The 27,137-nt window shown below is 43.8% G+C and overlaps 1 protein-coding gene across 1 annotated transcript in view; it reads right to left on the bottom strand.

Moving 5' to 3' along the window:
- mical3a (microtubule associated monooxygenase, calponin and LIM domain containing 3a) overlaps window positions 1-12,850 on the bottom strand; it is a 154,831-nt gene extending 141,981 nt beyond the window's left edge. The window contains exon 1 of the mRNA XM_046310612.1: window positions 12,704-12,850. The gene's annotated coding sequence lies outside the window, so the exon portion shown is untranslated. The remainder of the gene's footprint in view (window positions 1-12,703) is intronic.
- Between the last annotated feature and the right edge of the window lie 14,287 nt (window positions 12,851-27,137).

The raw sequence follows: 27,137 nt of genomic DNA, 5'->3' as shown, positions 1-27,137 counted from the left end.
GAGAGCTAGATAGACATGCCAAAAGGTAGGGACAGCTAGATAGACATGCCAAAAGGTAGGGTAGCTAATAGACATGCCAAAAGGTAGGGAGAGCTAGATAGACATGCCAAAAGGTAGGGAGAGCTAGAGAGACATGCCAAAAGGTAGGGAGAGCTAGATAGACATGCCAAAAGGTAGGAGAGCTAGATAGACATGCCAAAAGGTAGGGAGAGCTAGATAGACATGCCAAAAAGGTATTTAGCTAGATAGACATGCCTTTTTCCAAGAGCTAGATAGACATGCCAAAAGGTAGGGAGAGCTAGATAGACATGCCAAAAGGTAGGGAGAGCTAGATAGACATGCCAAAAGGTAGGAGAGCTAGATAGACATGCCAAAGGTAGGGAGAGCTAGATAGACATGCCAAAAGGTAGGGAGAGCTAGATAGACATGCCAAAAGGTAGGGAGAGCTAGATAGACATGCCAAAAGGTAGGGAGAGCTAGATAGACATGCCAAAAGGTAGGGAGAGCTAGATAGACATGCCAAAAGGTAGGGAGAGCTAGATAGACATGCCAAAAGGTAGGGAGAGCTAGATAGACATGCCAAAAGGTAGGGAGAGCTAGTAGACATGCCAAAAGGTAGGGAGAGCTAGATAGACATGCCAAAAGGTAGGGAGAGCTAGATAGACATGCCAAAAGGTAGGGAGAGCTAGATAGACATGCCAAAAGGTAGGGAGAGCTAGTAGACATGCCAAAAGGTAGGGAGAGCTAGACAGACATGCCAAAAGGTAGGGAGAGCTAGATAGACATGCCAAAAGGTAGGGAGAGCTAGAAGACATGCCAAAAGGTAGGGAGAGCTAGTAGACATGCCAAAAGGTAAGGAGAGCTAGTAGACATGCCAAAAGGTAGGGAGAGCTAGATAGACATGCCAAAAGGTAGGGAGAGCTAGATAGACATGCCAAAAGGTAGGGAGAGCTAGATAGACATGCCAAAAGGTAGGGAGAGCTAGATAGACATGCCAAAATGTAGAGAGAGCTAGATAGACATGCCAAAAGGTAGGGAGAGCTAGATAGACATGCCAAAAGGTAGGGAGAGCTAGATAGACATGCCAAAAGGTAGGGAGACCTAGTAGACATGCCAAAAGGTAGGGAGAGCTAGATAGACATACCAAAAGGTAGGGAGAGCTAGATAGACATGCCAAAAGGTAGGGAGAGCTAGATAGACATGCCAAAAGGTAGACCAGGAGGCCTAATGACAGCAAGAAACATCAAGTACAGCTTTTACCCAGGGTTGCTTGAGAGAGATGACACAGAATTCAGTAAATACACTATGACACCGGTGTATAAACGTGGTATTGGGTTATGGATGAATGGATCTGGTACAGAACATTGTCCATAGGAATGTGGCTGCGGTGCCGTGCTCTCTCCTTTGTATTTACCTTTCTCTTTTTCCAAATTGACACCCACCACATGTACTGCAAACAGAGTAAGGGCTGAGTGTCCACGCTGTCCCTCCATCCCTTACCTTTCTCTCTCGCTCTCTTTTGCGCTCGGTCTGTGACTCTCTCTGGGGGTCAGATCTATTTTCCGCCCATCCCTGCAGTGTGTCTGTGACTCTGTTATGCAGTGTGTGTCTGTGGCTATGTTATGCAGTGTGTGTCTGTGGCTCTGTTCTGCAGTGTGTCTGTGGCTCTGTTATGCAGTGTGTCTGTGGCTCTGTTATGCAGTGTGTGTCTGTGGCTCTGTTCTGCAGTGTGTCTGTGGCTCTGTTCTGCAGTGTGTCTGTGGCTCTGTTCTGCAGTGTGTGTCTGTGACACTGTTCTGCAGTGTGTCTGTGGCTCTGTTCTGCAGTGTGTGTGTGTGGCTCTGTTATGCAGTGTGTGTCTGTGGCTCTGTTCTGCAGTGTGTGTGTGTGGCTCTGTTCTGCAGTGTGTGTGTGTGGCTCTTTTCTGCAGTGTGTGTCTGTGGCTCTGTTCTGCAGTGTGTCTGTGGCTCTGTTCTGCAGTATGTGTGTCTGTGGCTCTGTTCTGCAGTGTGTGTGTGTGGCTCTGTTCTGCAGTGTGTGTGTGTGGCTCTGTTTTGTAGTGTGTGTGTGTGGCTCTTTTCTGCAGTGTGTGTGTGTGGCTCTTTTCTGCAGTGTGTGTGTGTGTGGCTCTGTTCTGCAGTGTGTGTGTGTGAGGCTCTTGTCTGCAGTGTGTGTGTGAGGCTCTTGTCTGCAGTGTGTGTGTGTGGCTCTGTTCTGCAGTGTGTGTGTGTGGCTCTGTTCTGCAGTGTGTGTGTGAGGCTCTTGTCTGCAGTGTGTGTGTGAGGCTCTTGTCTGCAGTGTGTGTGTGTGGCTCTGTTCTGCAGTGTGTGTGTGTGGCTCTGTTCTGCAGTGTGTGTGTGGCTCTGTTCTGCAGTGTGTGTGTGGCTCTGTGGAGTCTCGTGAGGCTGTAGCATAACTCTTCCACCCATCACTCAGCGCTCCTGCTCACCTCCAAACACAGCATTTCATAACTCCTCCACCCATCACTCAGCTCTCCTGCTCACCTCCAAACACAGCATTTCATAACTCCTCCACCCACCACTCAGCTCTCCTGCTCACCTCCAAACACAGCATTTCATAACTCCTCCACCCACCACTCAGCTCTCCTGCTCACCTCCAAACACAGCATTTCATAACTCCTCCACCCACCACTCAGCTCTCCTGCTCACCTCCAAACACAGCATTTCATAACTCCTCCACCCACGGCATTCCCGAATGTTCCCAGAATGCACACCACGTCAGCCAGAAAAATGAGAAATATGACCCAATTATAGAGTAGAGATAACCTGCCTAGGGGGCCGGGGGAGGAAGTAGGAGGAGGGAAAGTAGGGGGGGGGTGTTAGAGGAAGGGGGGGTAGAGGAAGGCGGCATTATCATATGTAACTCATGTGCAGCTCTAACAACAGCAGACTGCGATGATATCATGATATCACTGCAGGATCAAGGTCTAGTGGAGGAGGAGAAGAGAAAGAAGGGAGGGGGAGAAGAGAAAGAAGGGAGGCCTTGCTGGACTGGTATCTAAGGGCTCAATCTAGTGTTTGGGTAAACAGCAACTGCAGACCCCCCCATCACAGTCTACCCATTCAGTTCTAAATGGGTGGTATTTAGGAAACAGTGGTATTCATATCATAAACAGTACTGAGGTTGTAAATGAAACTAAGTGGCTGAAGCAGAGTTATACCAGTTAAATGAATGGATAAATACTGCATTGGGAGAATGCTTCTGCTGCAGTGTCTTTCACGAACTGCTCACAGTCAGTGCATCCACATCAACAGATTCTTTGAATCTTACCCAGTTGATTAACTCACTCACTAGCCCAAATCTTACATGCCCAGATCAATCTACCCTGATTGATTTGATATTGACAAATGTTTCACATAAATATTCTGCGGTTGGTGTTTTTTGTAATGATTTAAGTGACCATTGTGCTGTTGTTGCTGTTAGAAATACTAAGGTTCCAAAGACAAACCCACGTTGTATTCGTAAGATAAATTTGAAATGTTTTAATGAGCCGGCTTTCTTTCATGATTTGTTTTATTTTGACTGGAGTAAGATTGAGCTTATCCCTGATGTGGAAACTGCCTGGAAATTCTTTCATGATGGTTTTTTCCAAATAGTAAACAAACATGCCCCATTCCGCAGATTCAGGGTTAAAGGGCGGGATAATCCATGGTTTTCTTCTGAGGGGTCTTGTATTATTCACGACCGTAATCTAGCCTGGACTAAAGCAAGGAAATCATGTTCTGATGCTGATTGGCTTATTGTTAGGCAGCTACGAAACAAGTGTCCTTTTCTTCTCAGGAAGGACAAGTATGAATATTTTATGTCTGTTACCACTGATAACCTGAATGACCCTAGAAAGTTTTGGAATGCTATTAAGTCTATGTCTGGAAACAGTAATGTTAATGAATTTCCGTCATGTGTTTTGAAGGACCTCTGTTGCTGACAAAACTGAAATGACAAAACTGAAATGCTGAATTGTTTCAATGAGCACTTTGTATCATCTGGTAGGCTGTTTGTTTCAGTGTCCTCTGTCTCTGTACCATCCTGTGTGGATGAACCAGTGAGAGCTGGTCAAACTTTAAGCTTTTTGCCATTCTCAGTGCAGGTGGTACATCAAGCCCTGAAAGCCTTAGATCAGAGAAAGCCTGCAGGTCCTGATCTTCTTGATCCCTGCTTTTTAAATCTGCCAGCTGATTTCATAGCTGAACCACTTACATCTCTGTTCAATCTAACCCTGGAATGTAATGAAATTCCAAAGATCTGGAATTCAGCATTTGTCCTACCCCTTCTTCAAAGGGGGAGATTCAACTCTTTTAAATAATTATAGGCCAATCTCAAAGCTGTCAACCCTGGTGAAAATACTTGAAACCTTTGTAAGTGAACAGCTAAAATAGCTTTTATTTACTAACTCTATTTTTATCAATGTACCAATCGGGCTTCATGAAGAAGCATAGCACAATCACAGCAGCCATGAAGGTTTTAAATGATATCACTGAAGCCATTGTCTCGCTTTTTATTGATCTCTCTAATGCTTTTGATACAGTTGATCATGCAATACCAACGCAGAGATTGTCGAGTGTAGGTCTTTCAGAGCATGTAGTTACATGGTTTGCTAACTGTCTGTCTGATAGAACTCAGTGCACTCAATTTGATGGGCTTATGTCTGTTAAATTGTCTGTCTTTAAATTGTTTTTTTTATTTCACCTTTATTTAACCAGGTAGGCTAGTTGAGAACAAGTTCTCATTTACAACTGGGACCTGGCCAAGATAAAGCATAGCAGTGTGAACAGACAACACAGAGTTACACATGGAGTAAACAATTAACAAGTCAATAACACAATAGGAAAAAAAAGAAAAAAAAGTGGAGTCTATATACATTGTGTGCAAAAGGCATGAGGAGGTAGGCGAATAATTACAATTATGCAGATTAACACTGGAGTGATAAATGATCAGATGGTCATGTACAGGTAGGTAGAGATATTGGTGTGCAATAGAGCAGAAAAGTAAATAAATAAATAAAAACAGTATGGGGATGAGGTAGGTAAAAATGGGTGGGCTATTTGCCGATAGACTATGTACAGCTGCAGCGATCAGTTAGCTGCTCAGATAGCAGATGTTTTAAGTTGGTGACGGAGATAAAAGTCTCCAACTTCAGCGATTTTTTGCAATTCGTTCCAGTCACAGGCAGCAGAGAACTGGAACGAAAGGCGGCCAAATGAGGTGTTGGCTTTAGGGATGATCAGTGAGATACACCTGCTGGAGCGCGTGCTACGGATGGGTGTTGCCATCGTGACCAGTGAACTGAGATAAGGCGGAGCTTTACCTAGCATGGACTTGTAGATGACCTGGAGCCAGTGGGTCTTGCGACGAATATGTAGCGAGGGCCAGCCGACTAGAGCGTACAAGTCGCAGTGGTGGGTGGTATAAGGTGCTTTAGTGACAAAACGGATGGCACAGTGATAAACTGCATCCAGTTTGCTGAGTAGAGTGTTGGAAGCAATTTTGTAGATGACATCGCCGAAGTCGAGGATCGGTAGGATAGTCAGTTTTACTAGGGTAAGTTTGGCGGCGTGAGTGAAGGAGGCTTTGTTCCGGAATAGAAAGCTGACTCTTGATTTGATTTTCGATTGGAGATGTTTGATATGAGTCTGGAAGGAGAGGTTACAGTCTAGCAAGACACCTAGGTACTTATAGATGTCCACATATTCAAGGTCGGAACCATCCAGGGTGGTGATGCTGGTCAGGTGTGCGGGTGCAGGCCGCGAACGGTTGAAAAGCATGCATTTGGTTTTACTAGCGTTTAAGAGCAGTTGGAGGCCACGGAAGGAGTGTTGTATGGCATTGAAGCTCGTTTGGAGGTTAGATGGAACAGTGTCCAAGGACGGGCCGGAAGTATATAGAATGGTGTCGTCTGCATAGAGGTGGATCAGGGAATCGCCCACAGCAAGAGCAACATCATTGATATATACAGAAAAAAGAGTCGGCCCGAGGATTGAACCCTGTGGCACCCCCATAGAGACTTCCAGAGGACCGGACAGCATGCCCTCCGATTTGACACACTGAACTCTGTCTGCAAAGTAATTGGTGAACCAGGCAAGGCAGTCATCTGAAAAACCGAGGCTACTGAGCCTGCCGATAAGAATATGGTGATTGACCGAGTCGAAAGCCTTGGCAAGGTCGATGAAGATGGCTGCACAGTACTGTCTTTTATCGATGGCGGTTATGATATCGTTTAGTACCTTGAGCGTGGCTGAGGTGCACCCGTGACCGGCTCGGAAACCAGATTGCACAGCGGAGAAGGTACGGTGGGATTCGAGATGGTCAGTGACCTGTTTGTTGACTTGGCTTTCGAAGACCTTAGATAGGCAGGGCAGGATGGATATAAGTCTGTAACAGTTTGGGTCCAGGGTGTCTCCCCCTTTGAAGAGGGGAATGACTGCGGCAGCTTTCCAGTCCTTGGGGATCTCAGACGATATGAAAGAGAGGTTGAACAGGCTGGTAATAGGGGTTGCGACAATGGCGGCGGATAGTTTCAGAAATAGAGGGTCCAGATTGTCAAGCCCAGCTGATTTGTACGGGTCCAGGTTTTGCAGCTCTTTCAGAACATCTGCTATCTGGATTTGGGTAAAGGAGAACCTGGAGAGGCTTGGGCGAGTAGCTGCGGGGGGGGGGGAAGTAGCCAGGCGGAAAGCATGGCCAGCCGTTGAGAAATGCTTGTTGAAGTTTTCGATAATCATGGATTTATCGGTGGTGACCGTGTTACCTAGCCTCAGTGCAGTGGGCAGCTGGGAGGAGGTGCTCTTGTTCTCCATGGACTTCACAGTGTCCCAGAACTTTTTGGAGTTGGAGCTGCAGGATGCAAACTTCTGCCTGAAGAAGCTGGCCTTAGCTTTCCTGACTGACTGTGTGTATTGGTTCCTGACATCCCTGAACAGTTGCATATCGCAGGGACTGTTCGATGCTATTGCAGTCCGCCACAGGCTGTTTTTGTGCTGGTCGGGGGCAGTCAGGTCTGGAGTGAACCAAGGGCTATATCTGTTCTTAGTTCTGCATTTTTTGAACGGAGCATGCTTATCTAAAATGGTGAGGAAGTTACTTCTAAAGAATAACCAGGCATCCTCAACTGACGGGATGAGGTCAATGTCCTTCCAGGATACCCGTGCCAGGTCGATTAGAAAGGCCTGCTCACAGAAGTGTTTTAGGGAGCGTTTGACAGTGATGAGGGGTGGTCGTTTGACTGCAGCTCCGTAGCGGATACAGGCAATGAGGCAGTGATCGCTGAGATCCTGGTTGAAGACAGCGGAGGTGTATATGGAGGGCCAGTTGGTCAGGATGACGTCTATGAGGGTGCCCTTGTTTACAGATTTAGGGTTGTACCTGGTGGGTTCCTTGATGATTTGAGTGAGATTGAGGGCATCTAGCTTAGATTGTAGGACTGCCGGGGTGTTAAGCATATCCCAGTTTAGGTCACCTAACAGAACAAACTCTGAAGCTTGATGGGGGGCAATCAATTCACAAATGGTGTCCAGGGCACAGCTGGGTGCTGAGGGGGGGTCGGTAGCAGGCGGCAACAGTGAGAGACTTATTTCTGGAGAGAGTAATTTTCAAGATTAGTAGTTCGAACTGTTTGGGTATGGACCTGGAAAGTATGACATTACTATGCAGGCTATCTCTGCAGTACTCTGAAACTCCCCCCTTGGCAGTTCTATCTTGATGGAAGATGTTATAGTTGGGTATGGAAATCTCAGAATTTTTGGTGGTCTTCCTGAGCCAGGATTCAGACACGGCAAGGACATCAGGGTTAGCAGAGTGTGCTAAACCAGTGAGTAAAACAAACTTAGGGAGGAGGCTTCTGATGTTGACATGCATGAAACCAAGGCTTTCTCGATCACAGTCAACAAATGAGGGTGCCTGGGGACATGCAGGGCCTGGGTTTACCTCCACATCACCCGCGGAACAGAGGAGGAGTAGTATGAGGGTGCGGCTAAAGGTTATCAAAACTGGTCGCTTAGAGCGTTGGGGACAGAGAATGAAAGGAGCAGATTTCTGGGCATGGTAGAATATATTCAGGGCATTATGCGCAGACAGGGGTATGGTGGGGTGCGGGTACAGCGGAGGTAAGCCCAGGCACTGGGTGATGATGAGAGAGGTTGTATCTCTGGACATGCTGGTTGTAATGGGTGAGGTCACCGCATGTGTGGGAGGTGGGACAAAGGAGGTATCAGGGGTATGAAGAGTGGATCTAGGGGCTCCATTGTAAACTAAAACAATGATAACTAACCTGAACAACAGTATAAAAGGCATATTGACATTTGAGAGAGACATACAGTAATCACAGGTGTTGAATTGGGAGAGCTAGCTAAAACAGTAGCTAAAACAGTAGGTGAGACAACAACAGCTAATCAGCTAGCACAACAACAGCAGGTAAAATGGCGTAGGCTAGGCAGGGGGGGGGTCGGATTAACTACACACAGAGCCTGAGTGCGGCTGGGGCCGACAGATAAAACATAAACAAGTATAATGGAGTACCGTGATTAATGGACAGTCTAGCACGCATCAGCTATGTAGCCAAGTGATCAGTGTCCAGGGGGGCAGCGGTGGATGGGGCAGGGAAGCTGGACTGGCGAGTGTTATCCAGGTTAAAAGACAGTTAGCAGTGGCTAACAATGACTAAATAGCTTGTAGCTAGTTAGCTGGTTAGCTTCTGGAGGTTCTTGAGTGTGTTCTAAAAATTAAAAATAATGGCGATTCCGTATCACATTGGGTGAGGCAGGTTACCGGAAGGTATAAACTAATTAAAAATCGAAAAGGGAAAGTAAATATGGGTCCATTGAGTATTTGGGACGCGGCGATTCAGATGGTTAGCAGGCCTGTGCTAACAAGCTAACAGTTAGTAGGCCAGGGCTAAACAAGGTAGCAGGCCGAATTAGCAAGCAAGGACGTCGCGATGGGTTGAGTTTGTTTATTCCTCTTCATGCGGTGACATCGATAGACCGGTCGAGGGTCCGGATATTGTAGCCCAGGAGTATGCTTTGGTGGTAGCACAGGAGCTCTGGCCGGGCTAACTTCAAGCTAAGTGGGTGGAAACGCTAGCCAGGAGTAATCATCCGGGGTTGTGGTTAGCTAGATAGCTAGTTGTGAAGAATCCAGCTGAAAATGTTCCGTTTGCGGTGGGAATCCGGTGGGAATCCGGGGATAAAAAAATAATAGGTCCGTTATGCTCTGGTTAGAGTCGCGTTGTTCGAACTGGCGAGAGCTTTCCGAGCTAAAGGTTAGCTGATGACCGGTTAGCTGAAGACCGCTAGCAATGGTTTGCTGACTGATAGCTGGTAGCTAGCTGGTAGCTAGCTGGTAGTTAGCTGGCTAGCTTCAGTTGAGGGGTTTCGGATCCAAAGTAGATATAAGTACTTTAGAAGAAAATAGCTACATTGGGTGAGGCGGGTTGCAGGAGAGTAGGTTGAGGTTTAACAAAATGTTTTAAAAGATATGCAAAGAAAAATACGTTTAAAAAATATTTTAAAACGATATATCCAAGGGACACGACACGACAAGACGTTCGACTGCTACACCATCTGCTATCTGAATACTGACAGAACTAAACTAATGGTGTTTTCTAATGAAAGAAATAGAACCTTTCACCTATTATTACCTGTCAGGGCAAGGAGATTGAGGTTGTAACCTCATATAAATATCTTGGAATTTTAATTGATGACGGCCTCTCTTCTAAATTGCATATTCAACAACTTACAAAAAAATTGAAGCTGAAATTGGGATTTTATTTTAGGAATAAGGCCTGTTTTTCTTTTGAAGCCAGAAGGAGGCTAGTAATCAGCTACATTTATGCCTTTACTAGACTATGGGGATATTTTATATATGAATGCTTCCGCTCAGTGTTTGAGATCAATTGACGATCTTTACCATGGAGCATTGAGATTTATTTTAAACTGCAAAACCCTTACGCACCACTGCACTTTTGTATACCAGGGTTAGCTGGCCTTCTCTAGTCACTCGTAGGCTCAGGCACTGGTATACTTTTATTTACAAAGCCATTTTGGGTTTACTACCTTTTATTTTTATTGTTCAGAAATGTGGTGAGTCGTCTCTTTGTTCGCTGGACTTTATCCTGCTAACTGTTCCAAATGTCCGAACTGTATTTCGTAAAAGGGCTTTTATGTACTGCGCCATCGTCTTGGAACACCTAACAAAATACTTTTAAACTGGAAAAACTTGTCCCGGTTGGTGTTTTTAAATCACTGATGAAGGATTTTGAGGCTGATTCCCTGACCTGTCAATGTTTTTAATTTGCAGTTTTTTAAATATTTTGTTATACTCTTGTGAATTCAATGGTTTTTACTAGATTACTTGTAGTTTTTCATGTTGTTTCATGTTTCATGTTCTCAATGAGCCCTTCCTGGTTAAATAAAGGTAAAGAAAACATGGTCTCATTAGAATATGTCAAAATATTGACATTTAAGCATTGAAATACAGTGCATTTGGAAAGTCGTCAAACCACTTCCCTTTATCCACATTTTGTTACGTTACAGCCGTACTCTAAAATGGATTAAATATTTTTTAAATCCCCATTCATCTACACACAATAACCCATAATAACAAAGAATATACATTTTTGCAAATGTTTTAAAAATATAAAACAGAGACAACTTATTTTCATACAGTAAGTATTCAGACTCTTTGCATTGAGACTCAGGTGCATCCTGTTTCCATTGATCATCCTTGAGATGATTGGAGTTCACCTGTGTTGAATTCAATGGATTGGACATGATTTGGAAAGGCACACACCTGTCCCTATAAGGTCCCACAATTGACAGTGCATGTCAGAGTAAAAATCAAGCCATGACGTCGAAGGAATTGTTGTCCATAGAGCTCCGGGACAGGATTGTGTCGAGGCACAGATCTGGGGGAGGGTACCAAAACATTTCTGCTGCATTAAAGGTCCCCAACAACACTGTGGCCTCAATCAGTCTTAAATGGAAGGTTGGAAACACCAAGGCTCTTCCTAGAGCTGGCTGCCCGGCCAAACTGAGCAATCAGGGGAGAAGGGCCTTGGTCAGGGAGGTGACCAAGAACCCGATGGTCACTCTGACAGAGCTCCAGAGTTCCTTGTGGAGATGGGAAAACCTTCCAGAAGGACAACCATCTCTGCAGCACTCCACCAATCAGGCCTTTATGGTCATGTCTGGAGGAAACCAGGCACTGCTCATCACCTGACCAATACCATCCCTATGGTGAAGCATGGTGGTGCAGCATCATGCTGTGAGACATTTTTTCTGCGGCAGGAACTGGGAGACTAGTCAGGATTTAGTGAAAGATGTACAGAGAGATCCTTGATGAAATCCTGCTCCAGAGCACTCAGGACCTAAGACGGGGATGAAGATTCACCATCCAACAGGACAATGACCCTAAGCACACAGCCAAGACAACGCAGGAGGGGCTTTGTGACAAGTCTCTGAATGTCCTTGAGTGGCCCAGCCAGAGCCCGGACTTCAACCCAATTGAACATGTCTGGAGAGACCTGAAAATAGCTGGGCAGCGATGCTCCCCATCCGACCTGACAGAGCTTGAGAGATTCTGCAGAGAATGGGAGAAACTCCCCAAATACAGGTGTGCCAAGCTTGTAGCGTCATACCCAAGTAGATTTGAGGCAGTAATCGCTGTGCTTCAACAAAGTAGTGAGTAAAGGGTCTGAATACTTATGTAAATGTGATATTTCCGTTTTTTAATACATTTGCAAAAAATTCCTAGAAACCTGTTTTTTCATTGTCATTATGGGGTAATTGTGTGTAGATTTATAAGGGGGAAAAACTATTTAATACATTTTAGAATAATTGTGGAAAAAGTCAAGGGGTCTGAATACTTTCCAAGGGCACTGTATGTCACTTCCTTGTGGTGACAGAAATAGGCCTGAGTAGAACAGTGCAGTACTCTGATTGCTGCATAATAGAACATCATCCTGGGTGACAGAGAGGGTGAGGAGTATGTCCTACAGAACACTACACTCTTAGAAAAAAAGGTGCTATCTAGAACCTAAACGGTTCTTCGGCTGTCCCCATAAGATAACTCTTTTAAGAACCCTTTTTGGTTCCAGGTAGAACCCTATTGGGTTTCATGTAGAACCCGTTCCCTAGAGGGTTCTACATGGAAACCAAAAGAGTTCTACCTGGAACCAAAAAGGTTCTTCTAAGAGTGTACAAGCACAACAACAACAAGGGTGTTTCTCTGCTGCCGTCGCTGCGTAAACAATATGCCAGCGATTGTCAGCATGACACAATTATTTATTACTGTTATTCCACAACAATGATTCTGTTTCACAAGGATTTGCCACATAGTCAACACAATTGCAACAATCACACAGCCATAACCATGTATAAACAATCATACACACAGAGGCAGACACACACAACCTCCAACACACACACCTTCCCACCCGCATGCACACACACACACACCAAACACATCCCATGGTTACAAAAGCACGGCCCATCCAGTCTCTGTTAAGCAACTGTTGTCTCTGTCGCGTCTATAAATACTTGTGCCATTGCTCTCCTTCAGAGCATAACAACATACAGCAGCATCATAATTATAATAACAATAATACTAATGAACATACAGCAGCACACACAACATGCAAACAGCTACACAACACATCACTATGGCACAGAGGAACGACACACAAACTTACAGTGCTGTATCCTGTGCTGAGGCTCAGTGAAAAGACTGCTATCTCCCCCTTTACTCTGCATTACTGTTTGACTGGGATGGCTGCCAGACGCTTCTCTCACTCACTCACTCACTCCCACTCCTCCTCCTGTCTTTCACCCTCATAGGAAGAATAGCAGCACACAGAGAGATCTGCAGTGCTGCTGGATCTGTGGCAGTATGCTGACGTCTCTGCTCTCTCTGTGCGTCTCTCTCTCTCTCCTTCCTTTCTCCAAGGTCAGGGAAAGATCCGCCTAGCTATAGGGGAGACTCCTCCCACAACGGAGCAGTCAGTTATGCTGCAACCTCTAGCTGTCCCCCCTTCCTCTTCCTCCCTCCATCCCCACAACCATCCAGCAGCGTGGAAGTAATTACCCCATCATGAGCCAGATTAACCCAGCCTGCTCTCCTCTTCTTCTCCGATGGGCCACGGCCACCTCACAGACAGACAGGATTAGGACAGGGTTCAAGGCCACTCCAGGACACAGAGCAGGAACAGCAGGACAGGGCTAGTCTGGGTAGCCATTTGCTTAGTTGTTCAGGAGTCTTATGGCTTGGCGGTAGAAACTGTTTAGAATCCTCTTGGACCTAGAATTGGCACTCCGGTACCGCTTGCTGTGCGGTAGCAGAGAGAACAGTCTATGACTAGGGTGGCTGGAGTCTTTTGACAATTTTTAGGGCTTCTTCTGACACCGCCTGGTATAGAGGTCCAGGATGGCAGGACGCTTGGCCCCAGTGATGTACAGGTCCGTTCACACTACCCTCTGTAGTGCCTTGCAGTCGGAGGCCGACCAGTTGCCATACCAGGCAGTGATGCAACCAGGCAGGATGCTCTCGATGGTGCAGCTCTAGAACCTTTTGAGGATCTGAGGACCCATGCCAAATCTTTTCAGTCTTCTGAGGGCGAGGGAGAGCTTTGTATGTGTCTCTGTGTGTGGAGTAAAGGTGGTCCAGAGTTTTTTTATTCTGGTTGCACATTTAACATGCTGATAGAAATGTGATAAAATGGATTTAAGTTTCCCTGCATTAAAGTCCCCGGCTACTAGGAGCGCCGCCTCTGGTTGAGCGTTTTCTTGTTTGCTTATGGCAGAGTACAGCTCATTCAATGCAGTTTTTGTGCCAGCCTCCGACTGTGGTGGTATTTAAACAACTACGAAAACTACAGATGAAAACTCTCTAGGTAGGTAGTGTTGTCTACAGTTTATCATGAGATACTCTACCTCAGGTGTTCAATAGCTTGAGACTTCCTTAGATATTGTGCACCAGCTATTATTTACAAAAGTACATAGTCCACCGCCCCTGGTCTTACCAGACGCCGCTGTTCTATCCTGCCGGTGCAGCGTATAACCAGCCAGCTGTAGGTTGATAGTGTCATCGTTCAGCCATGTCTCCGTGAAGCATAAGATGTTACAGTTGTGAATGTCCCGTTGGTAGTTTAATCTTCCGCATAGGTAATCTATTTTATTGTTCAAAGATTGCACGTTTGGTAGCAGAATGGATGGAAATGGGGGTTTATTCAATCGCCTACGAATTCTCAGAAGGCAGCCCGCCCCCGGGCCCCTTTTTCTCTGCCTCCTCTTCACCCAAATCACTGGGATCTGGGCCTGTTCCCAAGAAAGCAGAATATTGTTTGAGTCGGCCTCGTCAGACTCGTTAAACTGACCGCCGTTCCAAACTGAGCAATCGGGGGAGAAGGGCCTTGTTCAGGGAGGTCACTCTGACAGAGCTCCAGGGTTCCTCATTGGAGATGGGAGAACCTTCCAGAATGACATTTATCTCTTCATCACTCCATCAACCAGGCCTTTATGGTAGAGCAGCCAGATAGAAGCTACTCCTCAGTAAAAGGCACATGACAGCCCGCTTGGAGTTTGCCAAAAGGAACCTGAAGGACTCTCGGACCATGAAAACAAGATTCTCTTGTCTGATGAAACCAAGGTTGAACTCTTTGATCTGAATGGCAAGCATCACATCTGGAGGAAACCTGGCACCATCCCTCAACATCATGCTGTGGGGATGTTTTTCAGCGGCAGAGACTGGGAAACTAGTTAGGATCGAGGGAAAGATGAATGGAGCAAAGTACAGAGAGAATATTTCAGGACTTGAACCCGATCGAACATCTCAGGAGAGACCTGAAAATAGCTGTGCAGCAATGCTCCCCATCAAACCTGGCAGAGCTTGAGAGGATCTGCAGAGAAGAATGGGAGAAACTTCCCAAATACAGGTGTGCCAAGCTTGTAGCGTCATACCCAAGAAGACTCAAGGCTGTAATCGCTGCCAAATGTGTTTCAACAGAGTACTGAGTAAAGGGTCTGAATACTTATGTTCATGTAATATTTCCATATTTTATTTCTAATAAATTTGTAAAAAATTCAAAATACATATTTTTGCTTTGTCATTATACATTTTAGAATGAGCCTGTCACGTAATTAAATGTGGAAAAAGTCAAGGGGTCTGTATATGCTACAGCATATTACTTACGACAAAAAACAGCTGTGTGCTCTCTTGGGTAAATACTGTAAATGAAACAAGCTCCAGTATGCTAATCTTTTTCTGTATGAACTATTTTACTGTACTGGGCTTAAACCCTACAAACCCAACCCGAGCGCTCTGTTCTGCCACCTCAGGTCTCTTGGCCCTCCTGCTCCGCCCAGTCCAGTCCAATCTCTTCTCTGTCCTGAAGCTAGGACAGCAGAATCCCTGCCCATCTTCTGAAAACATCTGAAACCCTACCTCTTCAAAGAGTATCTTAAATAATCATCCTCAAATCAAAATCAAAAATGCCTGTGATATGTGGTTGTCCCACCTAGCTATCTTTTATTATATATATATATATATACCATTTTTCTCCCCAGTTTCGTGGTATCCAATTGGTAGTTATAGTCCTGTCCCATCGCTGCAACTCCCATACGGACTCGGGAGAGGCGAAGGTCGAGAGCCGTGCGTCCTCCGAAACACAACCCAACCAAGCTGCACTGCTTCTTCACACAATGCTCGCTTAAGCCAGCCGCAACAATATGTTGGAGAAAACACTGTACACCTGGCGGCAGTGTCAGCGTGCACTGCGTCGCTAGTGCGCAATGGGACAAGAACATCCCTACCGGCCAAACCCTCCCCTAACTCAGACGACGCTTGGCCAATTGTGTGCCACCTCATAGGTCTCCCGGTCGCGGCAGGCTGCTACAGAGCCTGGACTCGAACCAGGCTCTCTAGTGGCACAGCTAGCACTGCGATGCAGTGCCTTAGACCACTGTGTCACTCGGGAGGCCTGTTACACACGCCTCTGTGAAGAGGGAACGCAACACCCTGCTACAACTCAACTCCCTGTGAAGTGAAAGAGGGACTGTAGGTGCGAGTAAGGAGGACAAAGGCAGAGAGAGTGGTACCGTTAACAAGGAATTTATTCCGTCACACAGTAATATGGGAAAAAGGGGCTGGATGGAACTAAAGCAAACCAAGTAAATTTCAAAGCCCCCCCCCCCTCTCCTACCTTACCTGCCTACCCACTACTTGCCTCATTTAACACCACCTGGTGCCCTGACCAAAATACAGGGGGGGGTCCGCCCAGGTCTTACCTAGTGTGCCTAGACAGTGAATATACTACGGGTATATGTATGCCTGTGGGCCTCTTGCCTAAGCACTCCCTAGGTGCCTTCCCCTTCCCCCCCGGGAACAAATGAAACACAATAATACAACCTACTTCACAACAAAACCGGAGAAAAAACTAACTCAGGACGTTACAGAAGCTCTATATCTGACTGCGCAACAAACTAACACAGAACATACCAAAGCTGCTCCCAGCAACAACTAACAGAGTACATACCAAATCTCTTAGCAAAAACCAACATGATATAACCCCCAGCCATCAACCTCCTCTCTCAGCAACCTCTTCTCTCAGCAACCTCCTCTCTCATCAACCTCCTCTCTCATCAACCTCCTCTCTCATCAACCTCCTCTCTCATCAACCTCCTCTCTCAGCAACCTCCTCTCTCAGCAACCTCCTCTCTCAGCAATGATCTCTCAGCAATGATCTCTCATCAACCTCCTCTCTCAGCAACCTCCTCTCTCAGCAACCTCCTCTCTCAGCAATGATCTCTCAGCAATGATCTCTCATCAACCTCCTCTCTCAGCAATGATCTCTCAGCAATGATCTCTCAGCAATGATCTCTCAGCAATTACCCCACAATCAATCTCTCCTCTGAGCAACAGAACACTGGCTTATATAGCTTCAGAAGGAATCTAATTAAAGACAGCAGGGTCCTGACGAGGGGGCGGGGTCAGCTCTCCAATCATCAATTCGGGGCTGACCAATCAGCTGCTTGGGGAGAATTTCAGGAAGCCATTTCCTGAAACACACACTCAAATACACAAACGACAACACAGAAACTGGGGAATGTAACAAGGCCACACCAAGCCATCTTAAGATGAATGCACTATCCAGAGCGTCTGCTAATTGACTCAAATTTAAATGTATTAAACTGTATGGACTGGAATTACGCAGCTCATTCAAACCATAGTAAAGCTGGGAGAGAACATACGATTCTGGTGCAGTGCATGCTAATTGATTGTACATTTTGAACTATAATTCACCTATTATAATTCACCTATTTATATCATTCGTAGGCTGATATATATATATATATATCTTTCATTATATTTCCCACAATGTTATTAGCCTACCTCCTCTTTCTCTCTCTATTGTTGCTTCATTCCTTTGTCACTTTCAACAGTTAAATGAAATAAGTTTTGTTGTCCTTATCATCAACATTCTAATGACATTGTCACGGATCCCTCTAGAACTTTCATTGCGCACACCTGGCCCCTATTCCCACTGATTGTGTTTGTATATATGTGCCCTTTGTTCACCATGGCGCTGTCCATTATTGTTACAATGTCCGTTGATGCGTGTGTTTTGGGCTTTCGTGCCCTTGTGGATTGCGCAGAGGATTACGGGTCTCGTCCCATGTGTTAATCATTGTGCGCTTGTGTTGTTTATTCAAGGTACACCTCGCTCTTTTGTTTGGGTTTCATCCCTGTGTTTTGTTACGTGTTTGTTTGGTCTTCGTCCCCGGATCCCTCTGGAATTTTCATGACCCAATGTTCAATCTTGGGAGCATGTCATGGCTTTAGAAGCTTCTGATAGGCCAACTGACATCATTTGAGTCAATTGGAGGTGTACCTGTGGATCTATTTCAAGTCTTACCTTCAAACTCAGTGCCTCTTTGCTTGACATCATGGGAAAATCAAAAGAAATCAGCCAAGACCTCCACAAGTCTGGTTCATCCTTGGGAGCAATTTCCAAATGCCTGAAGGTACCACGTTCATCTGTACAAACAATAGTACACAAGTATAAACACCATGGGACCACGCAGCCGTCATACCGCTCAGGAAAGAGACGCGTTCCGTCTCCTAGAGATGAACGCACTTTGGTGCGAAAAATGAAAATCAATCCCAGAACAACACCAAAGGAGCTTGGGAAGATGCTGGAGGAAACCGGTACAAAGGATCTATATCCACAGTAAAACAAGTCTTATATCGACATAACCTGAAAGGCCACTCAGCAAGGAAGAAGCCACTGCTCCAAAACCACCATAAAAAAGCCAGACTACGGTTTGCAACTGCACAAGGGGACAAAGATCATACTTTTTGGAGAAATGTCCTCTGGTCTGATGAAACAAAAATAGAACTGTTTGGCCATAATGACTATCGTTATGTTTGAAGGAAAAAGGGGGAGGCTTACAAGCCGAAGAACACCATCCCAACCGTGAAGCACTGGGCTGGCAGCATCATGTTGTGGGGGTGTTTTGCTGCAGGAGGGACTGGTGCACTTCACAAAATAGATGGGAAAATGATGTAGATATATTGAAGCAACATCTCAAGACATCAGTCAGGAAGTGAAAGCCTGGTCACAAGTGGGTCTTCCAAATGCACAATGACCCCAAGCATACTTCCTAAGTTGTGGCAAAATGTCTTAAGGACAACAAAGTCAAGGTATTGGAGTGGCCATCACAAAGCCCTGACCTCAATCTGATAGACATCTGTGGGCAGAACTGAAAAAGCGTGTGAGCAAAGAGGACAACAAACCTGACTCAGTTACACCAGCTCTGTCAGGAGGAATGGGCCAACATTCACCCAACTTATTGTGGGAAGCTTGTGGAAGGCTACCTGAAACGTTTGACCTAAGATAAACAATTTAAAGGCAATGCTACCTAATACTAATTGAGTGTATGTAAACTTCTGACCCACTGGCAATGTGATAAAATAAATACAAGCTGAAATAAATAATTATCTCTATTATTATTCTGATATTTCACATTCTTAAAATAAAGTGGTCATCCTAAATGACCTAATACAGGGAATTTTTATTCGGATTAAATGTCAGGAATTGTGAATAACTGAGTATTGTGAATAACTGTTTAAATGTATTTGGCTAAGGTATTTGGCTAAGGTGTATGCAATTTCTGAGGCTGGTAACCCTAAGGACCTTATCCTCTGCAGCAGAGTTAAATGGGTCTTCGTTTCCTGTAACGGTCCTCATGAGAGACATTTTTATCATAGCGCTTGATGGTTTTTGCAACTGCACTTGAAGAAACTTTCAAAGTTGAAATGTTCTGCATTGACTGATCTTCTTGTCTAAAGATGGACTGTTGTTTCTATTTGCTTATTTGAGCTGTTCTTTCCATAATATGGACTTGGTCTTTTACCAAATAGGGCTATCTTCCGTATACCTCCCTACCTTGTCACAACACAACTGATTGTCTCAAACACATTAAGATGGAAAGAAATTCCACAAATTAACTTTTAAGGCACACCTGTTAATTGAAATGCATTCCAGGTGGCTACCTCATGAAGCTGGTTGAAAGAATGCCAAGAGTGTGCAAAACTCTAATCAAGGCAACGGGTGGCTATTTGAAGAATCTCAAATATAAAATATATTTTGATTTGTTGAACACTTTTTTGGTTACTAATCAAATCAAATCACATTTTATTGGTCACATACACATGGCTAGCAGATGTTATTCCGAGTGTAGCGAAATGCTTGTGCTTCTAGATCTGACAGTGCAGCTATATCAACAAGTAATCTAACAATTCCACAACAACCTAATACACACAAATCTAAGTATAACGGGATGGAATAAGAATAAGTACAAAGAATTATATGGATGAGCAATGACAGAGCGACATAGGCAAGGTGCAATAGATGGTATAAAATACAGTATATACATATGGGATGAGTAATGCAAGATATGTAAACATCATTATTAAAGTGGCAATTATAAAGTGACTAGTGATCCATTTGTTAGAGTGGCCAATGATTGTCTCTATTTAGGCAGGAGCCTCTCTATGTTAGTGATGGCATTATTTCTAGATGGTTCCTTGTGTGTTATTTCATAGTTTTGATGACTTCACTATTATTCTACAATGTAGAAAAGAGTACAAATAAAGAAAATCCCTTGAAGGAATAGCTGTGTTCAAACTTTTCAAAAGTTTGGAGTCACTTAGAAATGTCCTTGTTTTTGAAAGAAAAGCTCATTTTTCGTCCATTAAAATAACATCAAATTGTTCAGAAATACAGTGAAGACATTGTTAATGTTGTAAATGATTATTGTAGTTGGAAACGTCAGATTTCTATTGGAATATCTACATAGGTGTACAGAGGCCCATTATCAGCAACCATCACTCCTGTGTTCCAATGGCACGTTGTGTTCGCTAATCCAAGTTTATCATTTTAAAAGGCTAACTGATCATTAGAAAACCCTTTTGGAATTATGTTACCAGAGCTAAAAACTGTTGTTCTGATTAAAGAAGCTATAAAACTGTCCTTCTTTAGACTAGTTGAGTTGAGTATCTGGGGCATCAGCATTTGTGGGTTCGATTACAGGCTCAAAATGGCCAGAAACAAATAACTTTCTTCTGAAACTCATCAGTCTATTCTTGTTCTGAGAAATGAAGGCTTTTCCATGTGAGAAATTGGCAAGAAACTGAAGATCTTGTACAACGCTGTGTACTACTCCCTTCACAGAACAGCGCAAACTGGCCCTAACAAGAATAGAAAGAGGAGTGGGAGGCCCGGTGCACAACTGAGCAAGAGGACAACTACATTAGAGTGTCTAGTTTGAGAAACAGACGCCTCACAAGTCCTCAACTGGCAGCTTCATTGAATAGTACCCGCAAAACACCAGTCTCAAAGTAAACAGTAAAGAGGCGAGTCTGGGATGCTGGCCTTCTAGGCAGAGTTCCTCAGTCCAGTGTCTCTGTTCTTTTGCCCACCTTAATCTTTTATTTTTGTTGGCCAGTCTGAGATATGGCTTTTTCTTTGCAACTCTGCCTAGAAGGCCAGCATCCCAGAGTCGCCTCTTCACTGTTGACGTTGAGACTGGTGTTTTGCCCGAAAGAGAGATGGAGATGTGTACATTTAGACGTGCATTCGGTCCTTATGTTACTGTATCATTGGCTATGCTGCATCAAATGTAGGCCTACCTGTCACAAGAAAATAACTTACTATCATGAGATGATATGTCTACATGCATTGTGAACTGCACTCCATACTGAGATGGGATGTCTGTCCCCACCCTGAGCATTGATGACTGATCACACAGAGAGCAGAGAGAAGGCCCTAGAGAAGCCAGATTTAGGCATCATATATCATTTAACAGTTCCATTTCACGTGATGGTGTTCATATAAATCATTTATTATAATTTGCCTGTTTCTTGCAGTTATTTACCAGGAAAGGTGAGCGGTTTTGGGCGGTAAATCTCGGTAACCGGGTTCCCCGCCATTCAACTGTAATGCAGACAGACAGCTGGGATCCAGTAATACAACCTTCTCCTGTCTGAGCAGCAGAAATGGTTTCTGGCCTGCTACCTCCAGGAGGCGCATCGCTAAGTTCTACAAGAGACTCAGAGAGGCTGAGGGGGAGGACACTGATGAAGAGTAGGAGGATGAAGAAGATGTGGAGCCTCTAGGGTGTCCAATCAAAGCGCAGAGTCTTTATTTTTGATAAATAAAGGCCTACATACATTTTTCAACCTTTTCCATCTTAAAAATGAGGCATAAGTAAAGATTTGATATCTGGATAAACAGATGGAAAAGGGGTCTTAGAAAACATTGACCAGAAAAGTCTTAAAAGGTATTAAAAATACATCAAAACATAATACTTTTGAAGTAAAGACCCCTGCCAACTAATATCAACATTTATACTTATTATTTGCCTTCTGCTTTTTTATTTGTATGAATCATTAAGCGATAAAACAAATCAGTAACTGAATTACCACAAATAAATCAGTAATGGAATTCCTACAATTGAATTGGCTACAATTGGACATCATAGTAGTCACGAACCACAGTTATGTCACCAGTCCTTCCAATGGTATACTGTTATGTTCAGCTCATAACTGTTTTCTTTCCCTTTCTGTCTGGTGGTCAACGCACGGGTCACTCTCTACCTCTCTCTTCAGTTAATGCTACCTCTCCTGGCTCTTACCATAGTTCTGTTACAAGGTGGAAATCCACTTCACTTCACTCAGCAAGTGAAGCAGATTCACACCCAGGAAAGGTAGCATTAGTTCAATAACCAAAATCGAATCTTCTAATCTTAATTAGTAGCAGATATTTAATCATTTTTTTTTGCATTAGTTAGTCACACAGATGGTTGTTCATATGTCTCTGAGGTTACATTTTTTAAAAGTATATTTGTAGCGGGGGAAAAAAGATAAACTAGCAAGTTCTATCTGCCTAAACCCATTTGAACTGCAATACAATCACAAGCCTGAACAAATACAGACTGACCAATCAAAACACGTCCCACTGGGCACACTGCTTGAATCAACGTTGTTTCCGCATTATTTCAATGAAATTACATTGAGCCAACGTGGAATAGACGTTGAATTGATGTCTGTGCCCAGTGATTCGTTGCTGTCCCATCGTTGTTCAGTAATGACAATTATTCGTTTTATGATAATACATTTCTTAATGTATTTGATGATCTGTTTTGACCGTTTCTTGGTAAAATAGTGTTATTTATAATTGATGTATTCAAATAGCTACAGTTTTCTTCAAAACTGAACATGTCTAATTCAGAAGTGTCAGATAGAACCTATCTGCAATTACACCCCCCCTAAAAAACAGATTAACAAATGTCTCAGGATTTTGATACTCTTTAGGTACCTTCAAGGTCAGGACCTTAATGATTCATGAAATAACAATTCACTAGAGAACAGTTCTGAGATCTGGGATGTGAAAACCTTGATGCTCAATATCTCAGCTATGATTTGCGCAGATAGAACCTTATAGCCCCAAATTCATGCTGTGTAGATTATTCACAGCAGTCTTAGTGTATGGTTTGGTATACTTTGAAATCAATGGTTTTTGTTTGGAATACATTTTAAAGTGAAACATCTTAGTCTCAGCTAATTACATTAATTCACGACTGAAGTAAAAATGTCACTGTTATTCTACACCTGTTGTTTATGAAGCAGGGGGAATTGCCCTACAGTAAACCAACTTCTGGTAGGCTTGGGTTGACTTAGCGGTGAGTGGAAAGGATTTACATTGGTAACAATGCATACAGTCTTACATTTTAAACAGTCATCAATTGACACCGTTGCTTGTTCCACAAGTCTCTTATGACAATTCTATTCATTGCAACACAACCACCATTTTGTTTATAATTCAACTCAGCACTTTTCCACCTACATTGTTTATCACTACGGTTGTAAATGACATTATGATGCCTGGAGGTTACAGTTCCTTATGCTCTTTCAACCATTCATACATAACCCATTCTCATCACTTCCTCATTGTTGCCATTGTCTAAAATATTTAATGGTCTACTCATCCTCTATTGTTCCGGTAAGCAAGGGTGGAGGCCGATGACATCACTAATTCCCATCAGACCAACTCCTTGAATGCCCTAGTCCTTGAAGTTTGCAGTGTGTACTTTGCTGTATTTAAACAGGGGGATATTGCTTTTCAACAGTGAAACTTCAAAAACTGCAGGATGAGAACATTGTATACATTCTCAAGTTTCGGTGGTAAATGATGCCACACAGTCACCTGTCTCGCAAGAGCGATGACATCATCTGCAACAGAGGAGCATTCTCTTTGATTAGAACTGAACAAAGCTCACCACATGGTCTTTTGTTATAAGATGGCACCACCCTGTGGTTGAATCGGGTACTTCTCATCTTCAGACTATTGCAGTAGCCTATGAAAAACACAATTTGATGGACCTCCCCTAGGAGGAAACAGCACCGCTAAGAAAATGGTAATAACAAATCAACTGCATACACAGAGAAATGGTGTGCTCGGCAAAATAAATCATGATAATTTTACAAAACTACTTCAAGAGGACAAAAAATGTCAACAATAAGCAGATATGTGAGGATGCAATATGTTTGGCTCCCTAATCATTGTTGCATGCAAGACGCATGGCGTTAGAATACAGTATGAAATAACTTAGGACACTTGCAACTTAGGTTTCATCGGTTTTTAAAAGCTATCATTTTTTCTTCGGAACAGCGTGGGCAACACAAATGGAAAACAAACCACACACAGCCTTACATGAATGACACATGCAACTCTACAAATAAACACGTAAAACATAGTTGGGCCAGCCAACATAAAGTATGACCGTCACAATACAACAAGACACAACAGCCAAACATAAAGGGGGGAAAAAACACATGAACGACATGAGGTGCAGTGGGGTTACAATACCAGCAGGTGGAGGCATAGAGTACAGGACAGTACAGTATAGTACAGTGCTGTGATCGAAGCTAATCACACCAACCAGAGGTGAAATCACTTCAGGTAATTCCGTTTACAATCCATCTGCATGGGAGTAGATCTTCGACTACATCCAGAAATACTGTTTAAATAAGCACTGGGCTTAATTAACGACGACATACTGTAGCATCACCTGCTAAGACCAATAGAACCATTGTTGAGAAAAAATCCTTTTAACAGCCTTCCAACTACAGTAGACGCAAAATGCCATACATTACTGTGCTACAATCCCATACAGCCAGTGCTTGTTGGAGTGAACAGAGCCTGGTTAAGACTCAATCTGACAGGCAGACAGGCAGTGTGAGACGGGATGGTAGACATTAGTGGGAGACCATCAAAGGGAGGGCGGATCCATAAGGCACATGTTGGAAACGTTCATTCAACATCTATTCCATGTTGGTTCAACCTAATTTCATTGTAATGACGTGGAAACCATGTTGATTCAACCAGTATGTGCTCCGTGGGATAGTAAGTAGTGTGTGTCTGCTGTACATGACAGTAGCTGGTGCAGTTTGGTTCCATATTTTCTCCGTTTGTTTTTGTGTTATGGCGGTAACCTTTGGGTCAATGTTCAACACTGGTATATTATTACTTTGTCCAAGTCAGTGAATAAATGTCATTTTTTTCCTCAACCCTGCAACCAAAATCAATACTTTCTCTTTTATTTCATTTAAATAAAATATCGCTTCAATCCCCACAGCAAAATTAAATTAAAAAAATATTGAACAAAGACACATCGAGGAGGAACAAAAAAACACGAGGCAAGGTCATCCAATAATTAAAAAAACAAACATGAAAACACACAACACATCTGATGCTGACAGGTTAACTGTGAACAGTAAACGTTGAATAATTACAATACAGTACATGAGTTCCAGATTCCTTTCAAACTCTGAAAACGCGGTGGGAAAAGAACAGCGGTAAACATTTCAATACTGCATTGAAAAAGGAGGAAATGAAAGAAGAATAACCCTATACTGACAGTGTGTGACCACTGGCCCTGTTTCTCAGCAGGGAAAAGACAGCATTTCCTTGAGCAATACAATGCTTCATTGACCTGACCTTATGAATCTTTCATTGAATGACCTATGAATCTTTCAACTACATTTGAGTTGGTGTGGCCTGCAGGATATTCACTGGGAAAAGCCAAGGTGCACCCAGTAATCTGTATACAGTGCATTGAGTGGATAAGAATGCGTGGTCAAATCTATCCACTTCATAAAATAGAGAAGACACTGCAATTCCCTAGTACAGTCCTGTCAATCATTTTGATTTAGGCCTGCCGGTCAGAAAACATTATAAAATGCTACAAATGAATTCATAAATGAATGATTATACATATTTGGTCCTGTGCGCTCAATAAATGACCTTAGTATAATATATAGAGAAAAACTATAATACTGTGGTCCTACTGTCTATACTGAACAAAAATATAAACGCAACATGTAAAGTGTTGGTCCCATGTTTCATGAGCTGAAATGAAATATTTCCATACACACAAAAAGCTAATTTCTCTAAAATGTTGTGCACAAATTAATTTACATCCCTGTTCGTGAGCATTTCTCCTTTGCCAAGATAATCCATCCACCTGACAGGTGTGGCATATCAAGAAGCTGATTACACCGCACCTTGTGCTGAGGACAGTAAAAGGCCACTCTAAAATGTGCAGTTTTGTCACACAACAAAATGCCACAGGTGTCTGAAGTTTTGAGGAAGTGTGTAATTGGCATGCTGACTGCAGGAATGTCCACCAGAGCTGTTGTCAGAGAATTGAATGTTCATTGCTCTAACATAAGCTGCCTCCACTGTTGTTTAAGAGAATTTGGCATCTCAATCATCTGTGACCAGCCACCCGGACAGCTGATGAAACTTTGGGTTTGCAAAACCGAAGAATTTACACACAAACTGTCAAACGTCTCAGGGAAGCTCAACAGCCTGCTTGTCGTCCTCACCAGGGTCTTGACCTGACTGCAGGTCGGGGTCGTTACCGACTTCAGTGAGCAAATGCTCACCTTCGATGACCACTGGCACGCTGGAGAAGTGTGCGCTTTTTGTGGCTGAATCACGCTTTCAACTGTACCAGGCAGATGGCAGACAGCGTGTATGGCATCAAGTGTTAGTGGTTTGTTGAGTGCCCCATGGTGCTGGTGGGGTTATGGTATGGGCAGGCATAAACTACGGACAACGAACACAATTACATTGTATCGATGGCTATTTGAATGCATAGAGATCCTGAGGCCCATTGTCGTGCCATTCATCCGCCGTCATCGCCTCGTTTCAGCACGATAATGCATGGCCCCATGTCGTAAGGATCTGTATATAATTCATGGAAGCTGAAAATGTCCCAGTTCTTCCATGGCCTGCATACTCACCAGACATGTCACCCATTGAGCATGTTTGGGATGCTCTGGATTGATGTGTACAACAGCGTGTTCCAGTTCCCACCAATATCCAGCAACTTCGCACAGCCATTGAAGAGGAGTGGGACAACATTCCACAATCAACAGCCTGATCAACTCTATGTGAAGGAGATGTGGTGGCAAATGATGGTCACACCAGATACTGACTGGTTTCTGATCCACGCCCCTACCTTTTTATTAAGGTATCTGTGACCAACAGATGCATATCTGTA

Source organism: Oncorhynchus gorbuscha, linkage group LG02 (genome assembly GCF_021184085.1).
Source record: "Oncorhynchus gorbuscha isolate QuinsamMale2020 ecotype Even-year linkage group LG02, OgorEven_v1.0, whole genome shotgun sequence".
Taxonomy (NCBI): Eukaryota; Metazoa; Chordata; class Actinopteri; order Salmoniformes; family Salmonidae; genus Oncorhynchus; species Oncorhynchus gorbuscha.
The sequence above is the reverse complement of the archived record's forward strand: the minus strand, read 5'-3'. Positions and strand labels throughout refer to the sequence as shown.